We start from the raw sequence: 25,255 nt of genomic DNA on the forward strand, positions 1-25,255 counted from the left end.
GAATAACTGCATAATTATAGGGTTTGTCCGAGGTCATGCAGTGAAAAATAATGCTTTATAGGAGAAGCAGCAGGAAACAGCCACAAATGAGCGCACAGCGGTTACGTCGCTAGCCCTATGAGCTTAAACAAAAAGAATAAAATTATGATTCTATTAAAATCCTTTCACATAAGGAAAATAATTAGCTACAAAAGTGATGTCATATGTGAGGAAATCCTAGAGTACTGGCACATTACTGACTGTTCATAGCCAGGGACGGCACTAAGGATCTCACCTTAAGTGTGGGGGTTTAGGGGCTCCCCGATTCTAGTTGTCAGGCGCTGCCATGGGCGAGGAGCCGCAGCAGCTGGCAGTCTCTTATCTGTGATTATGCCGTCTGCTGCTCCTCAATATCATGGTGTGTGACCCTGAGGAGCATGTGGCGCAGTCCCCCCTGCTTGTGTCACACAAGGGAAAAAGATATGTCCAAGAGAGGGCATATATAAGTCTCCCTGGGTGGGGCACAAGCCTTTGGAATTTAAATTTTAACTTTTATTAGATATATATTAAAAATTGATGCGAACAACATAGAACATGCAGATAGACAAACATGAAAATAACACCAAATATTTACAATTTAATAAGAAAGCAGTGAAATATTAGGGCTTTCTGAGTATATAGTATCCCAGGATATACAAATATAATTATAATAGATGTTCGATATTATCCTGGTCTGGATACAATTCTGACAGTCTGGAATCAAAATATGATGTTAATGTGAGGGTAACCTCATGCAATAGGGAATATATCGCTGATAGTTGCTACAATAGCCATTTCCCTTGGATACAATAACATTTCAAACTCAATATATTGTTATGCAGGGTACACACTACGACAACCCGCTCACGATGCACATCGTGAGCGGGTCGTCAGTGTCTCGTCTGACCCGCTCACGGTGACGCGGGGGGCACGACCCGCTCATAATGTGCACCGTGAGCGGGTCCGATCCGATGGCGACCCGCACCCGGCTGTATGGTCGTCATTCAGATCCTACCTGCAGCAGGTAGGATCTCAATAACGACCGACCCGCGGGACCGCGCATCGGATCGGTATCGGTCCACACCAGGCCAGAAAAGGGCCCAATCACCACACAATCTACATCCAATTGGTCGGAATTGGATCTAGATTGAGGGGATCGGGCCCTAGTCGTCCTGGTGTGTACCCAGCATTAGTCTGAGTGTTGTTACTCGCTAATTTCAGCAAACAAAAATATGTGAAAAATGTAGCAGACAATGTAAATTTTTGGACTTCCCTCTGTATCGAAAAAGCACAAAGAAAGTTCAACAGTCTAACAGATAGTGTCCGCAGTTTTTTAGACATGGTCCATAGCTTATTAGGTGACACTATCTCTTTGTGTCACACAAGCTAATGCTGGCTACACACCAGGACGACTAGGGCCCGATCCCCTCAATCTAGATCCAATTCCGACCAATTGGATGTAGATTATGTGGTGATTGGGCCCTTTTCTGTCCTGGTGTGGACCGATACCGATTTGATGCGCGGTCCCGCGGGTCGGTCGGTCGTTATTGAGATCCTACCTGCTGCAGGTAGCGAGCCACCATGCCCGCAAGGGGCTTTGTTGCGCTTGCCATGCTGTCTGGGTCCGGCCAGTCGGGATCCCGAAGGTCGGGATAATGACTGTCGGGATCCCGACTGTCGGACCCCTGTACCATACCCATTGCCATTACGGTATGTTCCCGTGTGCCCTGTAATAAGAGCTATCCTTACCCTAGTGTCAGGCTGTCTGATATACAGTAACACAAGAAACTATGTTATGTGATATTGAGAGGAATGAATTACAATTCCCTATGTTTTTACTTTACTAGTTGTGTAATGAAATTAGATGTTACATTTGAACCACAGATATCAGATCAGGACCCAACCAACTTGTAAAACTGTGAGATAAAAATGACCTCCCGTACCTTGATTAAAAAGCGCATCTAATCAACCTCCCCCACCCAATTCATATAATAAACAAGCCCTACATCTGGCTCTCCACTTATTAAACACTCAGACCCCATATCTGTATCCACTCAAAATGAGACCAATTACTCACATCCCTTATCATCTCCCGGCAATCTCGCAGTTCCTGCACCAGACTGGCATATAACACGGCGCGTCCATGTGCATAGAGGATTGGACACTGTCCCAGTTGAGCAATTGAATCAATGCATTACATTAGTTGTAGGTCCTGGTCAGCAAAGATTAGTACTGTACATGTGACCTGACACATTAATTTAGTTTATGCAACAATCTCACATGGCTTTGATAAAGCGATCAGGTGGTGGACACGATGCATTGATCAGTAACTGATGTAAAGGTTACATCTATTTAAAGAGCCAGCATGGCTCCACTTTACACAGTGGCAGTCTGAAGGACTACAGAAGCACTTTAACTCTTTAAGATTTTAACGAGGACTCCTATTAATTGCTTTTTCCAAGACAGATTTGCCTTTGTTTCTGATACCCCTTTCCAACCTTGCAGCTGGTACCCCCGTTCCTCCAGGTACCCCCGCACCCACCCCTCCCTCCCCTGGTACCTGGCAGCGATCCATCTGGGCAGCACGGTAGGCAGAGTAGGCAGTGGGAGTGTCAGGGCTCCTAGTCCGTAGGTCCCGGACTGCATGAACGCATCATGCAGGAGTTTGATGCAGGAGGAGGCTGCAGCTGGTGCACAGACAGCGGGGGCACTGGGGATCCGGGCAGGTCTGTGCTCAGGAGGAGGAAGCAGAGAAAGCGGGTCCATTAGGAGATTGTCATTTCATCGGCGGGGGTCCCTGCCGCAAATGGGAAGTAGCGGAGACTCTCATTAAATATGCACATATGTAATGAGCCGCTCATTACATATACGCATATGTAATGATCGGGCCCCCTAGTTCCTTTCGCGGCAGGGACCCCCACCGATGAAATGACCCGCTTCCTCTGCTTCCTCCTCCTGAGCACGGACCTGCCCGAAGTGTGTGTGACTCATACAACATATGTTGACTAGTGTCATGTCGATCTTTCAACCTTGTTGACCTTTTATACCTGTTGAACTTAAACACTGACTACCTTTTATCTGTCTACCTTTGTACCTGTAAGCCTAAAGGTCCCCATCCACTAGTGCGTGGTACTGTATCACACACGATACCCTGCAATCTCACCCAGAAGCTGCCGGGAGGCAGGATCGCATAAAATGCAGTCCTTTTGCATACAATGTATCTCATGCAATCCTAGCAGTCCGTAGGATCTGCAGCTGCGATGCGCGGTGCACAGGAATGTGCCTCACATCACAATTGCAGGTAAATTATATGCGATGTGTCACTATGTCATCCGTCGCAGCAATGCGAATCGCATAAACCGTGCCCATATCATCTCCCCATAGAGAATTCTTGATAGGAGATTTATGACTCAAATTGCTACAAATGTGCCACTCAGGCTGCAGATTTGTATCATTGTCTTTGGGATTGCCCAATTATTCGTAGATTCTGGCTTCAGGTTATTAACTATGCCACAACCAACTTGGTCAACTATATGCCCATAACACCAGAATTGGCCTTTCTTGGTATACTTCCTCCTAAAGGGGCATACACACGTAGAGATGTGTGCTAAGCGATTTTGCTAAGGTATTTAGGGTAGGCGATTTCCAGGCATCCAGATGTCCCATGGGGAGCACATACTCATGCAGAGATGTGTGCTAAGCGATTTTGCTAAGCTATTTAGGGTAGGCGATTACCCTGTTTCCAGATCGCCCACGGAGGGTACATACACATGCAGTTATTTGTGCTAAGCGATTCTGCTTAAGCAAAAAAAAAAAAGGCATTGCAGTGGTTCTCGATCACTATCGCTCATTTGTACACACAGAGCCATTTGCAGTCACTTGCTAAGCAATTTGACTAAATTTTGACTGCATGCACCGACTTAAGTTGCCCATACACGGTACAATTGTTATGTGCGATGAGATGTGCGCTCCCGTTACACATCTCATCGCACTGCTCTAAAAGTATGTGCTACAAATACTTTTTGTACTAGATCTCATCTCATCTCATTGCATTGCAAAATCTATGCGATGCAAAAATGTATACAATATTGTATACAATAATTGTAACGTGTATAGGTACCTTTACACTCGAATAACACAAGGTGGTAAATATATTTTGTTGGCCATTGGCACGGCAGCCAGTAAAGCTGGGTGCTGGATGGCTCCCCGACAGTCGGGATTCCGACAGTCAATACTCCGACGTCGGAATCCAAACTGCTACCTTGTGGGGGTCCACGACCCCGATAGAGGGAGAATAAAATAGTTGGCGAGCGCAGCTCACCACCGTGCCCGCAGCGTGGCGAGCGCAGCGAGCCCGCAAGGGGCTTCATTGCGCTCCTCCCGCTGTGCAGTCAGGATTCCGACGTCTGAGTAATGACTGTCGGAATCCCGACTGTTGGTGATTTTTACCACTCCCGTAAAGCTATCTTGCAGAATTGGTTGCAACATCTTCCACCCCCACTCTCACTTTCCAAAGCTACAGTAAATTACATTATTTATTTAGAATGCAATGGTTTGAGGTTATTTTGGATAAAGAAAGAGACATTTTTTCTTACGTGGGAAACATATACAAACTATCAACTCCTCTGAAAACACAAATACTTATAGCTGCAAATGAACCTCAAATTCACTTGTAAAATGAGGGAGAGTAGGGTTTGATCCTCAATATTCCACGGAGATCTTTCATGGGTGGGGGTTGTGGTGGGCGGAGGGCGAGGCACCAACTATTTAAAACTTGAATGACTTAGAATTATCTGGACAAACACTTAGTAGTAGTTTATTTATAAGGCGCCACAAAGTGTCCGCAGCGCCGTACATAGCAAACATAAAAGGCAGTCGGTGTTCTGGAAAAGGGGGACATGTTGCCCCCATTTCCTGGCCATTGCAAGGCACGGACTGTGCAGTTTCCTTGGCTTTGCAGTTGAACCTGACATGCCATCATTTTAACTGCAAACATGATGTTTACATAGTGTAAATTGCATTATTAGCATGTCAACAGGCCAAAACTGCCCACTAGATGCCTAGTAAATGGGCAGTCATTCTCATTTATAGTTTCCAGAAAATCACATCCAAAAATACTAGGCTGTAATCATCGGGATTGATATGAAATCCCGGCGATCGGAATCCCGGCGTTCAAAATCCCGAGGCTGGAATACCGACCGCCAAAATCCCGCCAAGGGGGGGGCGTGGATCGCCCCCCTTTGCGGCTTTGCTGCGCTCACCACGCAGCGTGCCCGGTGCCTCGCTACACTCAGCACACTAATTTATTCTCCCTCTATGGGTGTCGTGGACACCCACGGAGGGAGAAAGTGACGGGATTTTGGCGTCGGGATTCCGGTGTCGGGATTTGAACTACATCCCGTAATCATCACATTGATGAACAGCATGATTACTCTGAATTCACCATTGGAAAGGAGTCAGGAGCAGTCACCCCATACAACCCTATATTACGGCTGGGTTGGATTAATTTCAAGGATTAACTAAAATACTGCTCACAGTGAAACCAGTGGGAAACTCATCATCATCATCATCATCAGCAAGTACTGGGGACAGTAAATAGTGACATGACGGTGTTCTACAGCTGGCTGCTACTCATCATTCATTTCTTGGCATATAACATCTCTTCTAGTGGTAACTGATGAGCATGGCTGGAATGGGTTGGGATCATTGGGTTGACCTAATGATGGTCGACAGTCATTAGATCGACAACGTTGGGTTGACATACTGCAAGGTCGACAGGTGTCTAGGTCGACATGGCACAAGGTCAACAGGTGTCTAGGTCGACACATGCGTTAGGTCGACATGGGTTAGGTCTTCAGTCAAAAGGTTGACATGGGGTTTTTCACAGTTTCTTCACCCAAATGTCGACATGGACACTGTTTTAAGTGCACCGCGTCCCCTCGCATGGCCCGCTGCGCTTCTACTTTTTTATTCTCTCACCAAGCCCTAGTGGATGGTAGGGAATGAAACACCGCCAGTCGGCACATGTCGGCTTGAAAAACAGTGAAAAACCCCATGTCGACCTTTTGACTGTCGACCTAGACACCTGTCGACCTTGAGCCATGTCGACCTAGACACCTGTCGACCTTGCATTATGTCGACCCAATGGTGCTGACCTAATGACTGTCAACCATCATTAGGTCGACAACCCGTCCGTATCCCGCTGGAATAGGAACAAACCACCCCTTCATGGTGCAAATATTATACACCAGATTCTTGCTCAGCTGCACCACATGTATCAAGTTGCTAAGGTGACTGGACACAACAAAAGCAAAATGCAATATATTGCAAATTAATAGGCAAAACTCCTTGGGTTCCGGGCCAGCGTTATTCACTCAGCAAGGTCTGCAAAGCAGAGAGGCACCGGGCTGGACAGGCGCTCTTCCCGCTCTGCTACCTTGCTGATATGCACTGTTAGTGCTGATTGACGCAGCCTGCCCCTGTTAATCTGTATGACAGGCAGTGGTGCTGGTAGTGTGGAGACTCAGAGCGACTACTTGCGGATGTGCCACATGTCACTGTGCACAGGCTGTTGCTTCCAAAGGCTGCGTCTGTCAAACTCTATGACAGGCAGCTAAACTGGCCGCTTGAAGGTCAGCTCCACAGTCTGCAGACCACTAGCTGCCGCTGCCTATGGTGGTGTGTGGGCCCCGAAGCCCAGCTGAACCAATGCACATTCTCTGTGGTCTGCTCCCAGGGGCCGCCAGGTAACTGCACTTCCGGGCACCTCACAGCTCTGAGCGTATTCCCTTCTGCTGCTCATATCTCTTTCTCACCATGGCCCATTCTGATCGCAGTACAAATTTGTTCTCAAAATGGGCATAACCATGTGCACTGCAGGTGGGGCAGATGTAACATGTATAAAGAGATTTTCTATGCCCACTTGGATAGTAAAATATGAAAAACCACCCTTTAAAAAAAAGAAAAAGGAAAATGCATGTTGACCTTTTCCATGTCGACCTGATGATCATGTCAACCGAACGCATGTCGACCTAGCGACCGCATCCTTTAGAACCTTACAATGAACCACTGTAGTTGTCAATACTGTCACCCAAAAGCCACAATATATACTGTAAATGTACATAAGAGTATTTCACTGTAAAATGTATATGACCTAAAATACTAAATAAATTAAAACACAACATCCTTGTAAAAAAAAAAAACACCTACCACATTTACACCAAAATCCCGGGTTTGACCTTGAAATTGGAACATGCTTCCAATCTGGCTTAGAGCCCCGTTTCCACTGCGGTGCCAATCAGGGGCATTCCCAGGTTGGCACCATTCACATGTGAGCCTGATTCAGACCAGCTTGCTGGTCAGAGCCCAGTGAGCAGGTAGCCGCTGCCCTGCCGAACACACGCCCCCCGCATTTCCCCACCCCTGTGCACGGCTGCAAACGCAACCATGAACACAGGGGGGAGGGGTTGGGACTAATTCAACAGGACTCACTCGGCGCTGCAAAGGAGGCCCTACTTAGTTTCCACGGTGGCCCAACTCAGTTGGACCCGGCAATAACCTCGGATTGCAAGTTAGTGTAAAAGGGGATTGACAAATAGTGGAATTGCAAAATGGCCAAGGGTGAAATCAAGAAATGCTTATGTTTTGTGTCTATACCCCTTTCACACCAGCCTAATTTCCCGGGTCAGGAAAATTTGCTGGGATTTCAACCCTGCTATCGCATAAGGTTGTTCTCTGGTTCAACCTGGGGTCCTGGCCGGTGTGAAAGGGGTAGGGGGTACTAACCACGATCCACGGTGTGAGTGGTCAAGCCGGGGATCCACACAGGTGGCTGGAGCAGATGACATGGCTCTTGGATGCCCCCACTGCAGCCGCAGAGCTGCGTCATCTGCGCCCGCCATCTGACCTGTCATCTGCGCCTGCCATCTGACCTGTCATCTGCACCCGCCGCCTGTGTGGATCCCCGGCCTGCACCGAGGACCAGCAACCCGGAGTGAGTACTGTCTACTGTACTGCCTTTGCCGCCATTCCACCGCCTCCCCAGCTCCTGCCCGCCCCCTTCCCACACCAGAAAATGCAGAGACTATTCTGGTGTGAAAGGGGCCATCCCGAAAATGCCCCGGGATGATCCCTGGCCCAAATTCCCGGGTTGGTCCCTGCATTTTCTGGTGTGAAAGGGGTATAACTGTACTGTATGCTTCTAATTTCCTGTTACTGCTTACAATAGTCATGCTTAATTGTTAAACCATCTGGTTTTTTTGTATGAAGCTACATAACAAGATTACAGTATGGTCATTATTTACCCAGGTCATATATCATTTGATAAATAACCCTTTGCTGAGATCGGATAAGGTTGTGTCAGAATACATTTACTATTATTCATGAGTATGTGAGAAGCCAGATAAAGAATCCTTATATACAGTAGGCGCAGAAAACATCACTTTTATACTGAGGTTTACAGGGAACACACAGACGAGTTAATGAATTGAAAATTAGCAGAGGAATATTTACTAGCTGCCTTGCAGCCATAAACAGCACTTACCATTTCTGTCAGTCCACCCCCCTCCAGAACTCCCTCTAGCAGATCAGTTTCCCAGCCATTATTGAGGAGGCATTAAATTTTCACAAAGCATGGAGGCAGAATACTAGGTTTCTTTTAACTCTTTAGGTAGATGGTGCTCCCAGTTACCCATTATCAAGGTACAGGAAACTGTGGTGTAAGCAAAACCTGGCTTGTTTATTTCAGGGGAGCAGACCCCTCTGTCAATGGAGCTCTATTTATTCAGTGCAATAGTATGCTACTGTTCACACTATTTGCAGTATTATTTCATTTTCAGCTATTCAATGTCAAATGAATCTATGTGCACTGTCAAAATGATCATGTTTTTGTGACTTCTGATAATAAAACAGTTTTCTGTATATCTGGTTTTGAAGGAGTTCTCTATCTGCTGGTAGAGTGCTGAAATGGGGAAGCGTTCTATTACTTGCGATAATTTGCCGTGGATAATTACCACCAATGGAGATAATTACCACCAATTAGCCCCAATGCCAGCACTTGTTGGGGATTTTGTTTTAATGATACATTAAAACAAATTCCCTGACAAGTGCAGCGAAAATACAAACGGTCCCTGTGTATTTTCGTGAGAAAAAACTATTTTTGGGGGGCAATATAAAGGGGGTTTGATTGGACAGTGTGATAAAAAAATTGTTTATGCTGTAAAACACTATTTTCGCGTGCAATGTTTTGGCCATGAATGGGAGACCCCATTGTATAGAATCATTTTATTTAAATATAACTTCTATGCTTTATACCCAGCAGGATACAGCTGTACAGTGTACAGGTATACTGTACAACAGAATGCATATTGATGTATTCAGAATAAAGGGCCTACAGTGTATACAAAGCAGTAAACAGACAATTCTCCATTTATCAAAAGGTTAATGCAGGTGAAATCAGAGATTTCTCCAGCTTTAACCTATATACCAGCACTTACACTCTATGTGGATCAGGCAAATGACCAAGTCTAGCTTTTCCCCACTAAGTTAACGCAACGTTTATTTATTATTTATTAAAAGTTATTTATATAGCGCACACATATTCCTAATGGCTTTACTGAGAATATTTAAGCATTCACATCAGTCCCTGCCCCAGTGGAGCTTACAATCTAATTTCCCTACCACATGTACACGCACACACAGACATTCTAGGGTTAATTTGTTGGCAGTTGGCAATTTGTTGGCAGCCAATTAACCTACTGGTATATATTTTTGGATTTTTGGGAGGTAACCGGAGTACCTGGAGCAAATCAGAACAGGGAGAGTATACAAACTACAATGCCATTGACTTTACCCAGGAATGGGGACCAGTGAAACTGATAAGGCATCACTGGATCCCTGCATGGGTACACAACTATCCCTGCAACTATGCATTTTACATTACATCACATAGAGAAGATTAGCGCCAAGGCGTGAGATACCGCCAAGAATGACACAATAGGTAAAATATGAGAAAGACTGGAGGTAACCAAGTATGTAACTACCGACCTAAAAAGACCCTGCCAATTGATACATATGGATCCAACATCGGGTAATAGTCTTGAAAGCCACAGAGTATTATCAGGTACAAGGAAGAATAGGACATACAGTAGAAATTAAAAAATCTTCAGTTGTTACTATATCTCACTTACACATTGAAATATTCCCTGCTACAAACAGTATCCTCAGAGAGGGATACTGCACTTGGTACAAGGTACACTTTAGAGGACATACTGTAGCTGTATAAACTGTTACTGACAGATATACTGTAGATAATCATGCAAATCTGCTCCATATACTTAATGCTGCAGAGGATAACACATACATGAATTCATTTCCTCTTCAGTATAGGAGAGAACCCAGCTGCTGACATGAGTAGTATAGTAGCTATAGCAAAGCTACAACAGTAGTAACAATGGAGTATGTCAGCTCCCAAGGTTAGGAAGCCTGTCATGTGAGGGGAAGCCTGGTGCTATCACCACATCATCTGCAGCCTGCTGGTGCCCAGCAATCACATATACTACAGGGCTGGACACAATAGAATCCATCCAGCATGCATACACTTGTATTCCCATTCAGCAACCAAGCATATTGCAGAAACCTCAGGACAGTTCCCCCTATATAACCCCCATATAATCTGCACAAGGTTACAGAATAGTACACATAGGGAGGTGATGCTGATAATGGATAGTAATGGCAATAAAGCTATGCATTAATGGCACAGCATTGCAAAGTGTCAGATACATTGCATGAGACAGGGTGATAGCAGTCCCGATCTTATCTATGGAATCTATTGCTGGGGTGATGCCTCTAAACCCATCCGGCGAGCAGACAACAAAGCAGCCGCCTCACACAGGGAAGGAAGGGGGACATGTTACACATTGCACCGGGCATGTAACAAGCAAGCCTACCGTGCCTAGACAGGTGCAGCCGGGCGTCTGCTCACATAGCTCTCCCCGCAGTCTGACTGCTGCTGCTGCCTGCAGGAACAGGGTGTCTCCAGTCTCCGTTCCTGTCTGTCATTGCTCTGATCACAGCTGATGCTGGCTGCCACACCATGGCACTGTCACAGCAGCAGCAGCAGCAGTCACTGACTGTCACATGGATCTCCCCAGCCGGCACTGCTACAGTCCCAGCTTACCCAGGCTCCAATCTCACCCAGATCTTACCTCCTCCCCTGGGGATGTGTGTGGTGCAGCATCATCCAGGTGGTAAAGGAGGCAGCCAGGGAAGAGAGCCCTAATTACTCCTCTCACAACCAGAAGGAACACGGCACGCTGCCCAGCCTCCTTCCTGCTGCAAGCTCTGCATCAGCAGCCATCCCAGTCAGCAGGCTGCTAACCTGGCACAGAAGGCAGGTCAGGTGAATGGAGACAGAGAGAAAATGCCAGCACAGGTATGTACTGTTATGTGTTTCTGCTAGTGAAAGAAAATTATATAGTTAAGGGGAGATAGGCATCTAGTGAGTTTGTTTCTTAAGGGGCCTATACACTGGGCTATTTTGGGGCAATTTCCTAGCAATCTCACTAGATCACATAGAAAATGCCCCTACATCGCTCTGTGTGTAGGGGCCATAGCGATAAGTGTCCCTTTGCGCTGCTATTGCTCGGCGATTAATATCCAGCATGCTGGATAAATCTAGTTACATTGCCGGTAGGGTTGCCACCTCATGCATCATCGTTTCCTGGAGATCCACAATCCCAACAACAAGCAAGTGGGTGGGGCCTAATTCCATAAGAGGGCGGAGCTACAATTGAGACTCGCTATCAGACAAAAAACATGTCCATTACACATAATGCCACGCACCATAATGCCCATTACACATAATACCACACACCGTAATGCCCATTACACATAATGCCACACACCGTAATGCCCATTACACATAATGCCACCCAACATATTGCATATTATGCCACATACTGTAAGTGAAGCTAACCTACATGCTCGTTGCCCGGGTTTACATGCTTCCTGTCAGGAGTTTCATTCTCATTGCCACAGGGGATTACATGCTTGTTGCCAGGGGGAGTTACATGCTCAGTGCTAGGGGGAGTTACATGGTAGTTTTCAGGGGGACTTACATGCTCATTGCCCAGTGAGTTCCCTAAAAGCCAGAAGAGCCTCCCACCTCCTTGCCCTGCTTGCATTGGCTGCCTCCTTCTTCAATCCATGCCACAGCAGACCGCACCCACATTTAGTCGGCGGCAGCAGCCCCTCCAAAATAGCCACCGCCGTGGAAGAGACAGACACTATAGGACCTCTAGTGCTTGTCTCCTCCAGGGCGGCACCCATTTTGGAGGGTCTGCAGCCGGCAGACTGTGCGTGTGGCCCGCTCCACTATAGTGTGGATTGGAGGCTGCCAATGCAAGCCGGGCAGCGTCAGCACCGCAGTGGAAGAATCCCGGAATCCGGGTGACTGGAAAAGCCTCCTGGAGGGTTGCTACCAAATCCGGGAGGATCCCGGAAATCCGGGAGAGGTAGCAGCCCTAATCGCCGGTCAAGGCTATTGTTCTCACTGGAGAACACTGGCCATGACAGATTGCTGAGCACATTGCTGACACATTGCTGTGCAGCACTGTGCACAGCAATGACTGTTCTCAGCAATCTAGCATCGCTCAGAATGCTCAGCAAATCTCCCCATGTGTAGGCCCCTTTAGGATCAACAGTGTCTAGGTTGACTCCAAAAGGTCGACATGCACATGGTCACAATGGAAAAAAGGTTGACTCACGGAAAAGGTCCATGTGACTTTATTGTAGATTTTTGAAGGCTCAGGAGGCACCAGCCTGGGGGGCAGATACCTACAGCTCAACCTGCCCCTTATCATTGGCCCCTAAAATTGTGTTGGGGGGGGGGCCTTGTGCAGTTACTCAGTTTTCTCCTATATACAGTTGCTCAGTGGCCCAAGCATTAAGATGGTTCTGAATAAGGGCAACAAGCCCCCATTTTCCCAAACACTGGCTGCCTCTGCCCCCGTCCCTGCCTGCGAATGCCTCTGTCAGCCATTCAGGAAGAGGCATTCACATATCATATGACCTGTTCTACATGTTGCCCAATTTCTCAGACAATTGGGAAACTGCACTACTGATCGCTTATGTGACCAGTAGTGAATTACACGCCTATTGCAGAAAAATATCTTAGTCAGTGAGTGTACCACTGCCTGCACAATGCTGGAGTGTGGTTTAAGAGGTTGACCCCTAATGGTCAACATGCACAAGGTTTACGCTACCACAATCTCGGGAGTGCTACTGAAGGGGTTAAAGCCTCCACCATATTAGATGTTAGAATGTGTTTGCATTCATACTCAATGACAGCAATGAAATCATTTGTGGTGTTGTACCTTAGTCATCTGTTTCCCAGATCGTCGATCTTGTTCCAGATCATCAATGAAGGAAAATTGTTGTTTTTTAAACTTCTAAGTGAAATTTACCAAAAACGGGTTTGAGTGCCACATTGTCTCCACAATGCGACAGACATGCTCACACGCTCTTCAACTTATTATTATTATTATATCATACCTCCCAACATGACCCATTCCAGGAGGCACAAAATGCTCTATTTCTGGACTTCCATGTCGGTGGTAGTTGCAGAGTTGCAAGGCTACAGCACAGTCCAAAATTCAGATAGGGGAGCACCACCAACTGCCACCCTTAACAGCACAGTCCAGACTCACTGGCAGGTGTGGCTCCCCTATTTGAATTTGCGACAGTGGTGCAGTCCCACCTTGGCAACTGCAACTGGCAAGTATGTCCAGGAGCAGAGCATTTTGTCCCTCCTGGAATGGGTCATGTTGGGAGGTATGCTATATAGATTATATTTTATGTTTTTTTGGGGGGTTTTCAAATTGTAGGTTTAGCACACTACCACAATCAGTGAACCATGTAAACTTACATGGCTCACTTAACTCGCTATACTTCAGAAAGGATACTGTTCCCACTTGTAGTCTATGTGGATGGTAAAGTATGAAAACGCTGAACAAAACGCAAACAAATCCAAACATTGTGTCGACAATATGCTGCGTCGACCATTGTCATGTTGACCATTTAAACCTGTTGACCTTTTTGCCCATGCCGACAATGGGACAGATGTATCATAGCAGCGCTTATCGCGCCGCTATGATACTTCCTGCTTCGCCTCAATAGCGAGGCGAAGCAGGAAGGGACATCGACAAGATGTATTAACATCTTGTCTGCCGAAGCGGGGGAGCGTTAACTCCCCCCTTCGGCGATGTCCCTTTCTGGAGATAGCGCATCAGTTAATACTGATGCGCTATCTCCTGTCCCCCGGCCGGCCGCACTGGGCATGCGCGGGATCTCGCTGTTCACGCGAGATCCCCAGCGCAGCCCAGACCTAACAGCAGGGACAGCGCTGTCCCTGCTGTTTAGATAGGGCTTCGCCAGCCTGATGCTGGCGAAGCCAAACCCGGCTTCGTGCGGAACGGTCAGCGATGCTGACCGTTCATACATTCGGCCTGCTATCATTTTGATAGCAGCGCCGATATGGACAGGGGCGCTTAGCGCCCCTGTCCATTACCGCATCCCGGCCGCTTCATACATGGGGGAGAAGCGGTATCAGTGCACATAACGTGCGCTGATACCCCTTCTCCCCCATCTGCCCCTGTATGCCCTACTGACTGAGAACCTGTCATCCGGTAACCAAACTGCAGACATGTGTTAGTTCGGAGATCCACCATAATTTGTAATAACTACTGTGGCACAACACAGATATTGAGGGGTTTATTTACTAAGATGGGAGTTCTTTTAAAGATGGGATGTTGTTGCTATAGGCAACCAATCAGATTCTATCTATTATCATCTAGAAAATGCTAAATAAGCAGTAGATTGTGATTTGTAAACAGACTACTTTCACCCCCTCCCCTCTAAAGGTGGCCATACATCAGAAAGATATTGTACCCAATCATACAATCTCAATTGATTGTAAGATGGATTGTATGCAGATTGTACGCACATCTTGTGTACACAAATCATACAATCAATCATCAGATGGATTGTATGACTGATTGTATGATGGATTGTATGCAGATTGTGTGCACATCTTGTATACACAATCATACAGCAGATGGATTGTATGACTGATTGTAAGATGTATTGTGTGTAGATTGTGTGTCCAAAAACCACCAAGGACTGCCGGGGATTTCAAGGGAAATTGTACACAATCATGAGCGCAATCGATCTTAAGATCGATCTTTCTGATGTATGGCCAGCTTAAGCCCTTTACTCATGATAAAAGCTTATTTGTATCTGTGTGCATCTGTAGGGCTGTGGCACAAAAAGGGTGTTTTCTTCTTTTTGGTTTATGGGGTTGTGCTATTTACACTTTTGTAACAACATGTATAGTACAAATCCCAATGTACAAATCCTAATGCATTGCATGTCATTTTGTCAGGCTGGGGAATAGCAGGCATTTACAATATTGCTGATGCAGCATATGCCTTCTTTGTGTTGTTGTACAGCGTATGGAAGCTTTTAGCATGCTAATCAATATTACTGCATATTCCAGTATGCAGTCATACACTTTAATAGTTTGCCAATACTTATCCCCCTTCCCATCTCCTCGCCTGCTTACCCATCCTCCACCTTTCCTCTTATATCCCCCGGCAATTTTTAATGCACGTCTTAAAATGGATAAATAACACAGGAATAACGAGTCCGAAGCGTGGCGAGCAGACATGGATTACTTGACATGTATTCCACGGCCCCATCGCCACGCTTCGGGCTCGTTTTAAGCGGACCCTCGCGGGGCTCGCTGCACTCGCGAAGGTTCGGGCTCGGCGGCTCGCTGCGCTCGACAGACTTTATAAAATCAACTCCACGTCGATGTGGATAGTAGGGGTATGAACAGGTCGGAAGTATAAATACCGCATCCCCTCGCGGGGCACACTGCGTTCGCCACGCTTCGGGCTTACGTGGATAATGGGGGGGTGTTAAATCGCAGATCGAATCGTATACAAATCATATGCAAATAGCGCATACGATTTGCATACGATTTACATACAATCTGCTGGGAAGTGCCGCCATGAAACTAAACAAGTACCGAAGAAGCAAATCACTTAATTGTTCATTCCAGGGATATGTATATTAGGCAGGCATGGCCTGTAGGCATGTCCAAACTGTGGCCCTCCAGCTGTTGTGAAACTATATATCCTAGCATGCCTTGCCATAGTGTTTGCATTCCCTAATAGCAAAACTGTGGCAAGGAATAATGGGAATTGTAGTTTCCCAACAGCTGGAGAGCCATAGTTTGGACATGATATAAGGCCTATGTAGTTATATATGTGGGCATGTGTATGTATGTGCTCATATGTAGCTATATAGCACGTGTGTTTGCACATGGATACATATGCATAGAAGTGTTCATAGCTATGCACAATAACAGAGTGCAGAGGCTTCGCATTCCAAAGACATTTTATACTGGGAATACCTTGATAGGTGATAGGTGTTAAATGTGGCTACAAATAGGATCTTATTCTTGTTGACTCACAAAGCTGCCCCCCCCCCCCCCTCTTCCCCCCCCCCAAATTATTTCCCCGCACGCATGTGAATAGATGTTTAGCATAAACATACATTTGCAGCCTTGTGTGCGGGAGCAAAATCATTTGATGGTCGCAATGATTTTGCAAGTGCTCACAGATCTAAGACACCTGTCTTATGCTGGGTACACATCAGGAGGACTAGGGCCCGATCCCCACAATCTAGATCCAATTCCGATCAATTGGATGTAGATTGTGTGGTGATTGGGCCCTTTTCTGACCTGGTGTGGACCGATACCGATCCGATGCGCGGTCCCGCGGGTCGGTCGGTCGTTATTGAGATCCTACCTGCTGCAGGTAGGATCTCAATGACGACCATACAGCCGGGTGCGGGTCGCCATCGGATCGGACCCGCTCACGGTGCACATCGTGAGCGGGTCGTGCCCCCCCGCGTCACCGTGAGCGGGTCGGACGAGACACTGACGACCCGCTCACGATGTGCATCGTGAGCGGGTCGTCCTGGTGTGTACCCTACAATACATCTGACGTCAGCTGCCTACCCCCACATCACCGGTGCATTAGCATGGGAACACCCAGCGCTTTCATGGGAATGCTCATGAAACACTGGCCGTACCCATGGGCGTGTCCACGGCCCACCCCCCACCCGCGCCGCTGTGTGCGAGTGGCCTGCAAATAATCAATTCGCAATGCCCGCTCGCTCGAAGAGGCTGCACATGTGCATAAATACTTCTGTGCATGCGCAGTCTCTAATAATCGCTCCCCTGTGCAAATACGCAGGCTGGGAATCACGTAGAATAACCTCCATAGTCTTTTTTGGTTACATCATATTTATGCCTACATTTTTTTATTCATGTTTTTCTTCTTTCTGTATGACCGCACAGAGCCGCATAGAGAAGCAGATGCACAAGTGATGTCATGGGGAAGAGGTCACATGGACCTGTAAGAAGTTGGGAGTCAGAAAAGGCCCATGGAGAACAGAATATCTTAAGCTGCATGATAGGGCAAGAGAATTTTTATGTTGGCAGACAGACAGCATGACCAAGGACATGCACAGCCAGCATGTCTCCAGCCCAGGCGCCTCGCAAGGTCCAGCCCAATGCTAGCGGGAGTCATACACCAGTAACCTGAGAGAGGTTACGAATGTCAACGATCTTATCTAAGCAGTCTACTGCTGGATTATGAGGTATCTGAATCCACCCAATGGACAGACAACAATCTCACATAGGAAATGAGGACAAACACATTGCATCGGGCATGTAACAAGGAGGGCCTAACGTGCATAGATGGACCCAGCATATCTCCCCAGCCGGCACTGGCACAAACCCAGCTTACCCAGGAACTAATCTTACATCCCCTGGGATGTGTAGTGCAGCATCATCCTTGTGCGTGTGTCTGGAATGGGATGTGTACCTAAGAATCTCTACCTCAGAGAACCTCAATTATCTGGAATTCTATTAATCATGGTATGGATTAACTGGGCAGCTAAAAGTATAAATATTTTCAATTCCTACCTGTTACTATACAAACAGGCCAATCCTGGTTGTCACCCGCCAATGGGTAAAATCAAAATGCTGGCTCCTGCTCAGTAGCAGGAGCTGGTGGCTGTACTGTAACATTAGGTGAAACACCCGGCTTCTGTAACAGTGCAGCAGCACTCCCAGCAGTCTATAGGGCAGCCTGCATCTCACAGAATGCCAACGTTGGTTGGACCATGACGCCAAGCTGCTCCCATGAGGCCACATTCTTTCCCCAGTGAAACTGCCCCTTTTTACAGGCACGCAATCAAGGAGCTTAGGTGTCATAAGGAAATGAAACGCCACTGTGCACATATATACTATTTCCAGCATGCATTTCTGTATCAGTCCCACAGAGTGAACAATGTCCATGTTAACGGCTAAATGCAGTATATCACCGTAGATGTATTTTCTGACTCACCATGGCTTTGCTTATCGATAAAGGTTGGTGTTACCAGTTTTGGTACTTGTTTCCTAGCACGACCACACCGATTTCCATCGGGGTGGTCGTGTCGGAAAAATCGTGTCGGTCGCATCGCATGCGATTTGGTCGCATGCGATGCGACCGACGCGACCGACCCGATTTTTTAATTGAATCAAATGTGAATAGGGTCCCTGGGACCCGATTTTACATTGGATTCAATGTAAAATATTCCCTTGACCCCCAATTTTATACCGTAAACCCCACCCCACGATTGACGCCAACCCGAAGCGTGGCGAGCGGCCGTGGTGCGCATCCTCCGACCTTTTCATTCCCCTACTATCCACGTCGGTGTGGAGTTGAGAATATAAAGTGTGGCGAGCGCAGCGAGCCACCGTGCCCAAAGCGTGGCGAGCGTAGCGTGCCCCGCGAGGGGACGCGTATAACTTCACAGGTATACGCGTCCCCTAGCGGGGCTCGCTGCGCTCGCCGCGCTTTGGGCTCGGTGGCTCGCTGCGCTCGCCACACTTTATATTCTCAACTCCACGCCGATGTGGATAGTAGGGGAATGAAAAGGTCGGAGGACGCGCACCGCCGCCGCTCGCCACGCTTCGGGTTCACGTCAATTGTGGGGTGACGACGGGGCCATATATATGACCCATTTCACATTTTTGACTTTGTGAGATGGACTTAATCAAGTCCATCTCATCTTGTGCCATTATAATGGCACAAGACCGACGCAATGCTCCCGATTTCAATGTTAAAAAATATTTTAACATTGAAGCCTATGGCAAAATCGGGGGCATCGTGTCGGTCGCGTCGGGGCCAATGTTAATGGTCCCGACCGACGCGATGCCCGCGATTTTTCCTTTGCCGGCAAAATGGACCTGATTTCAAAGGAAATCGGGTCCATCGCGGGCATCGTGTACCTTAACTTAAAGGTACACGATGTCCGCGATTATGGCCGTGCTAGGAAACAAGTACCCCAGTTTTTGATACAAGGAGGAGCAAAGATAGAAAAATAGGCACCCAGATTTTTCAGAATGCAACTAGTCAGAAAGCAGTACAGTCAGAGCTCAGTGATCACCATAAGCCGCTAACAATCACTGCCACACAATACATAACACAGTTTTGAGACCACCATACAATACAGAGAGCATTTTTTTTACCACTACACAAATCAACTCATCACTAATTATTCTCTTATTCAACTTAATTAGCCGCATAAATCATTAACTCCCTCCTAATCATTAATTACTCTCGCAGCATCATCAGTTAATATCAATTTCACTGATAGCTGGGAAACTGCACTACTCATCGCTTATGTGATCAGGAGATGCAGTTACAATCCTGGCGGTCGGAATCCCGGCGTTCAAATCCCGACACTTTCTCCCTCTATATCCATGACACTCATAGAGGGACAATAGATTAGTGTGCCGAGCGTAGCGTGGCACTGGGCCCGCTGTGTGGCGAGCGCAGCGAGCCAGCATGGGGGGGGGTGATCCACGTCCCCCCCTTGTCAGGATTTCGGCGGTCGTGATTCCGGTGTCGGGATTTTGAATGCTGGGATTCCGACAGCCATGATTTAGTATCACTCCCGTGATCAGCAGTGAATTACGCCCCTTTTGTGGCAAAATAGCCTCAGGGACATTATATTTTTCGTAATTTTTTTTTAATTATCAGAATAAAAAACAAACATCACACAATAATGTACAATATACATTAAAGGTAGAAATGACCAACAGAGTTTCGCAAGGTTATATACAGTATGATTGACATCATCGTTCAAAGACTTAACGGATGTAGACAATAAAAGTAATTTAAGATGAGGGGACCCAGTAGCAAGCACTTCTTTATTATACCAGGTAGTAAGCCGGACAGTTTTACGTAAATATTCTTTCGTTGAAGGTGATAGTGTTTTCAAATAAGCCATATTGCAAATCATTTTTGGCATCTTGTTTCCACATCTAATAAACAGTCGACCCAGTCCATTTGATACAAATATGACAAGCGGGGCAGCATTAATGACAGGGGAATTTGATCCTTTTGAATCCACTGAGACAAGATAGTCTTGTTAGCAGCAGCAGCAACACCGGTCAACAGTAGTTTTAAATCTTTGGTTAATGGTAGATTGTGAGGTGAATACTGATTCCAAAATGCCCAGGCCATTGTTCTGTTAAAGTGTATATCTAGATCAATATTAATATATAAGTTTGTATATTCTTCCAAATTAATTGTTTAACCCCTTAAGCAGTGTTTTTTTTTTAGGGAGCGCTCCCCACTGGGCGAGTTTTCTCTGGGGAGTGCTCCCTGAAAGAAATTCCCCACTACAACCCTGGGGCCAGGCAGCGCCGCTGAACTGTCCATCAGCCGCTGCTCAGCCCTGCCCCCGGAAACCCAGCTGTGTGCAGCGTAACGTAACAAGGTCACGCTGGCCACAGCCGGGGGACGCAGGAGCCAGGCAGACGCTGCTGCTGAGTGTGGCGCTGGCGGAAGCTCTCGGTAGTGCTTCTAAAGGGGTTAAAGCCTCCACCATAATGTTAGAATGTGTTTGCATTCATACTCAGCATTGAAATCATTTGTAGTGTTGTTCCTTAGTCATCTGTTTCCCAGATCGTCGATCTTGTTCCAGATCATCAATCAAGAAATATTGCTGTTTTTTAAACTTCTACGTGAAATTTACCAAAAACGGGTTTGAGGTACACATAACAACAGGTCCAGAGGTACCTTGTTGCCGAATTTGACACGCTCTTCAACTTATTATATAGATGATATTTAAATTTTTTGGGGGGTTTTCAAATTGTAGGTTTGGCACACTACCACAATCAGTTAACCACGTAAACTTGCATGGCTCACTTCACTGGCTATACTTCAGAAAGTATTCTGTTCCCACTCGTAGTCTATGTGGATGTTAAATTATGAAAACGCTGAAAAAAAAAAAAGCCTTGTGTCAACAATACGTTGCGTGTCATGTTGACTATTTAAACCTGTGACCTTTTACCCATACCGACAATGGGCATGTTGCAGTACTGACTGACAACCTGTCATCCGGTAACCACACTGCAGACATTTGTTATTAGTTTGGAGATCCAACACAGTTTGACAACTACTGTGGCACAACACAGATATTGATGGGTTTATTTACTAAAGGCCCCCATACACTATGCGATTTTGGGACGATTTCATCCGATTTCGGCCAAAATCGCAGGTGTGTGATATCTGATCTGATCCGATGCGCGGTCCCGTGCACATCGGACTGGATCAGGGAGGTCGGACGGTCAGTACATACGATCACGTCCGACCTCCCTGTATGCATATGCCTGCCCACCTGACAAGCATATGCATGCAGGCACCGGGGGAGCAGTGGGGCGGGCAGCGGGTCCCTGAGTGCTAAGCTGGCGGCGCCGGTGAGTGCTGACCTGGCCGGGCGGTGATGATCATAGATATCAGCAACGCTGCGGGAGTCGGGACGGGACGCGCAGTGGTGGGTATTAGATTTTAAAATTCCTGTCAAATGACTAGCCGTTCTCTGATTGGCTGAGCTCTCAGCCAGCCAATCAGAGAACGGCCAGTCATTTGACAGGTATTTTAAAATCTAATACCCGCCACTGCGCGTCTCGTCCCGACTCCCGCAGCGCTGCTGATATCTATGATCATCACCGCCCGGCCAGGTCAGCACTCCCCGGCGCCGCCAGCTTAGCACTCAGGGACCCGCTGCCCGCCCCACTGTGCCCCGACATGTGATAAATCGCAAGCGATTTATCACATGTCAAATTTGGCTCATCAAGTGCCAAATTGTGTGTGAGCCTCCCGGGGAGCTCCTGGGCGGCTCACAGGAGCATTGGGTCCGACTTGTCCTAAGGACAAGTCAGCCTAATGTATGGGGGCCTTTAGATGGGAGTCCTTTGAAGATGGGATGTTGCTTTAGGCATGCACAACAGGACTGCAGCCTTCTCAGGTAAAAATCGCCACTGTGCACCTCCTGTTAGCCTGCACTGACTTCACTGTGACTGGCAGTGACTTCCTATTGGATGTCTGACCTAGCAGTCCCATTGGTAGGTGTTTCCTCCCTCTGGGATGTCTCTAAGATCTGCTTTAGCTGCAGCTCATAGGATCTGGATACTGCACATACGCCGGTCCCGGTTCCTGTCATCTGCAGTGTATCTGTCATCTGCAAATTTTGAACGTGTGCCTATGGTGTACAGGAGGGTCCTGCTGCAGATAATTAGAAAGTTGGGAGGTATGGCTTTAGCCGGAGCAGCCCCTGGAGTTTCCAATTCTGGGGATGGCTCTGTGCAGCATGACATGATCAGAGGTCACACTTCACAGCTCCCGACACCAGTTCCTGGCACCACAGCGCCTGCCTCCCTCCTCCACAACAATCTCCTCCCACCTGCTGGGTCCTGCTGTTGCCACCTGTCACAGCAGCCAGCCCCATGTAAGTAACATTTATCCTGGTATTGAGCATTTTTCAATGCCGGATCCAGGGATTAAAAATATGCCCAGGGTTTGGCCACCCTACTAATTACTTCACACTTAACTGCAAATAACTCAATAAATTGGAGGAGTGATGTGCTCCATCTAGGTTGCGGCAACAGTCTACTTGCCCATTTCTTGCCCCTTCTCTGCTCCTCTGTTTTCAGACCCTACTCTAGATGACCCTTCTCCCACAAGCTATGTTTCCAGCATTTCTTCAGCAGGAGGAGTGGTCACTAAGAACCGGGATTTACAAATGTCACTGTCCATCCACGGAAATCGTGAAAAAGACGCAAATCATTCATTTGCAATTTGATCTCTCATTCTACGGCCTGAAAAGGCTTCTCGTGAGTACAGGTGACTGCTAAAAGAACATTTATAAACCAATATTGTCATGACAATGGCATTGCCTGTGTGTGTGTGTGCGTAGGTATGCCAATGGATTGACAACTCACAAAATATCTTAAACCACAAGGCCTACAATCCTGAAACTTGGCAGGTAGCTGATCCTTAGGTCCTAGTTGATGTGCATCACACACACCCACACAAGCCCACATGAGATGTGTCACTGCTGTGGGAATGCCAGAGGTCCATATATATGTAAAGTTGCAGATTACCTATTCTGATAGTTTATGATTCCCAATGTAAAATTTTACTGTTAAATATTTTACTCTACATACAGTACATGTTCCTGGTCCTCTGATCTCTATAGCTGGCATTAGCTGCCAACCATTCCAGGACTGTATAATTGCTCGATGTCCAAGGGCTGATCTAAAGCACCACTAAAGGATATATAGATATCTATATCTATCTATCTATCTATCTATATATATATTAGGGCGGAGTGAAAAAACTGAAATTGAGAAATTCAAAATCGGCTAGTGTGGGAAAGTTGTGACTTGACCTGAATAAGAAACGTGCAAAAGCATTTTGATCTGAGTCAACATCTTCTGTTCTGGCAAGAGGCCTAAAGTTTCACTTTTTAGGTGAAAATGACGAAACCTATGAAGATGCTCCAATCTAGTTATAATTATGTCAGGATGTCTTAGAGTGGTTCATTAATATACTTTAGCATAGTAAAAAACAGTACGAGCTTATCCTAGTGCAAAGTGACTGACTGGCGGGAGAAAAAATCCCTAATAATTGACCCATTTTCATGGTCACAATTGTGAATATTGTGTGTTTTCTCCTGAACGTGTTTATAATAGAAGAAGCACAAATACTCTAAATGGAATTTCATTGACACTGTGTGAAAAATAACACTGCATAATAGCCCTTAATCAGACCTGATCGCAGTACAAATTTGTTCTCAAAATGGGCAAAACAAATGCTGCATTGCAGGTGGGGCAGATGTAATGTGCTGAGAGAGTTAAATTTGGGTGGGGTGTGTTGAAACTGAAATCTAAATTGCAGTGTAAAAATAATGCAGCAGGTATTTACCCTGCACAGAAACAAAATAACTCACACAAATCTAAAGGTGGCCATACATCTACATATCGATTGTCAGATCTGGCTGGTTGGAACAAATACCTGGTAATATCTGAATGACAGTTTTTGGCAGTTTTCCAGCATTTCAAAGCAAAGTGCTCTCATCCATTACCAGTATTTTGTTCCAAACAGACAGATCGGACAATAAATCTGTAGATGTATGGCCACATTAACTCCCTCTGCACATGTTACATCTGCCCCACCTGCAGCTGCATTACAGCATATAATTATGCCAAAGATAAGCCAACATCTTAACAGTTAAATACATTAAAGTGCATTATGCTGTAATAAGTATTGCTGATCAATCCTGCCTAGCAGGGCTGTCTTTTTGTATGGGCTTAATGGGCACTTGCCCAGGGGCCCCAGGCGTATAAGGGTTGATAGCTGAGGATCCCCTTTTTCCAGGGATACCAGAATTTTGAAAATCGGCCCTGGGGAACTGCAGATATCCAACTTCAAAGCAGCGGTCCACATCTGACCTGTTAATTACAATTTCCAGTCATATTTCTTAGGTTCTCTCTGACACTAGCGGCTTGTCTCTATCATGCCCAGAACCAGAGATATCAGCCTTCAAGCAGCCGGTCCCTGCTCCAGCTCCAAACGTCTTGTGTAGTTTTATATTTTTGTCAATGGATTGCTCTGGCTCCTGATCTCTGATACCCAAGTTTCCAGCACCTCCTGAAAGTTGGGACTTAGGTTTTTATACTAGGCTAAGAAATCTATTTCCAGATAATGGCGATATCTGCAGTCAAACAAGCTGCCCTTCCACCGGAAAATGACGAATATTAAGCCCA

General features: G+C 46.5%; 1 protein-coding gene and 1 long non-coding RNA gene across 7 annotated transcripts in view; one reads left to right on the forward strand and one right to left on the reverse strand.

The window, feature by feature from the left end:
- The window catches only part of CRACD (capping protein inhibiting regulator of actin dynamics), a 135,123-nt gene extending 123,764 nt beyond the window's left edge, over positions 1–11,359 (reverse strand). For 3 of the 6 annotated variants that reach the window (XM_083168601.1, XM_083168592.1, XM_083168574.1), the window contains exon 1: positions 10,965–11,173. The gene's annotated coding sequence lies outside the window, so the exon portion shown is untranslated. Of the gene's footprint in view, positions 1–10,964; positions 11,175–11,222 lie in introns of those variants that run through there. The other 3 variants (XM_083168583.1, XM_083168612.1, XM_083168620.1) reach the window with 3 other exon arrangements.
- LOC146057416 (uncharacterized) lies at positions 10,670–18,478 on the forward strand. Its single transcript, XR_014469718.1, has 2 exons — positions 10,670–11,449; positions 17,444–18,478. It is a non-coding gene; the product is annotated as an uncharacterized LOC146057416 (long non-coding RNA).
- Positions 18,479–25,255: the final 6,777 nt, after the last annotated feature.

This window comes from Crinia signifera, chromosome 1 (assembly GCF_055691185.1).
Source record: "Crinia signifera chromosome 1, ASM5569118v1, whole genome shotgun sequence".
Lineage (NCBI taxonomy): Eukaryota > Metazoa > Chordata > Amphibia > Anura > Myobatrachidae > Crinia > Crinia signifera.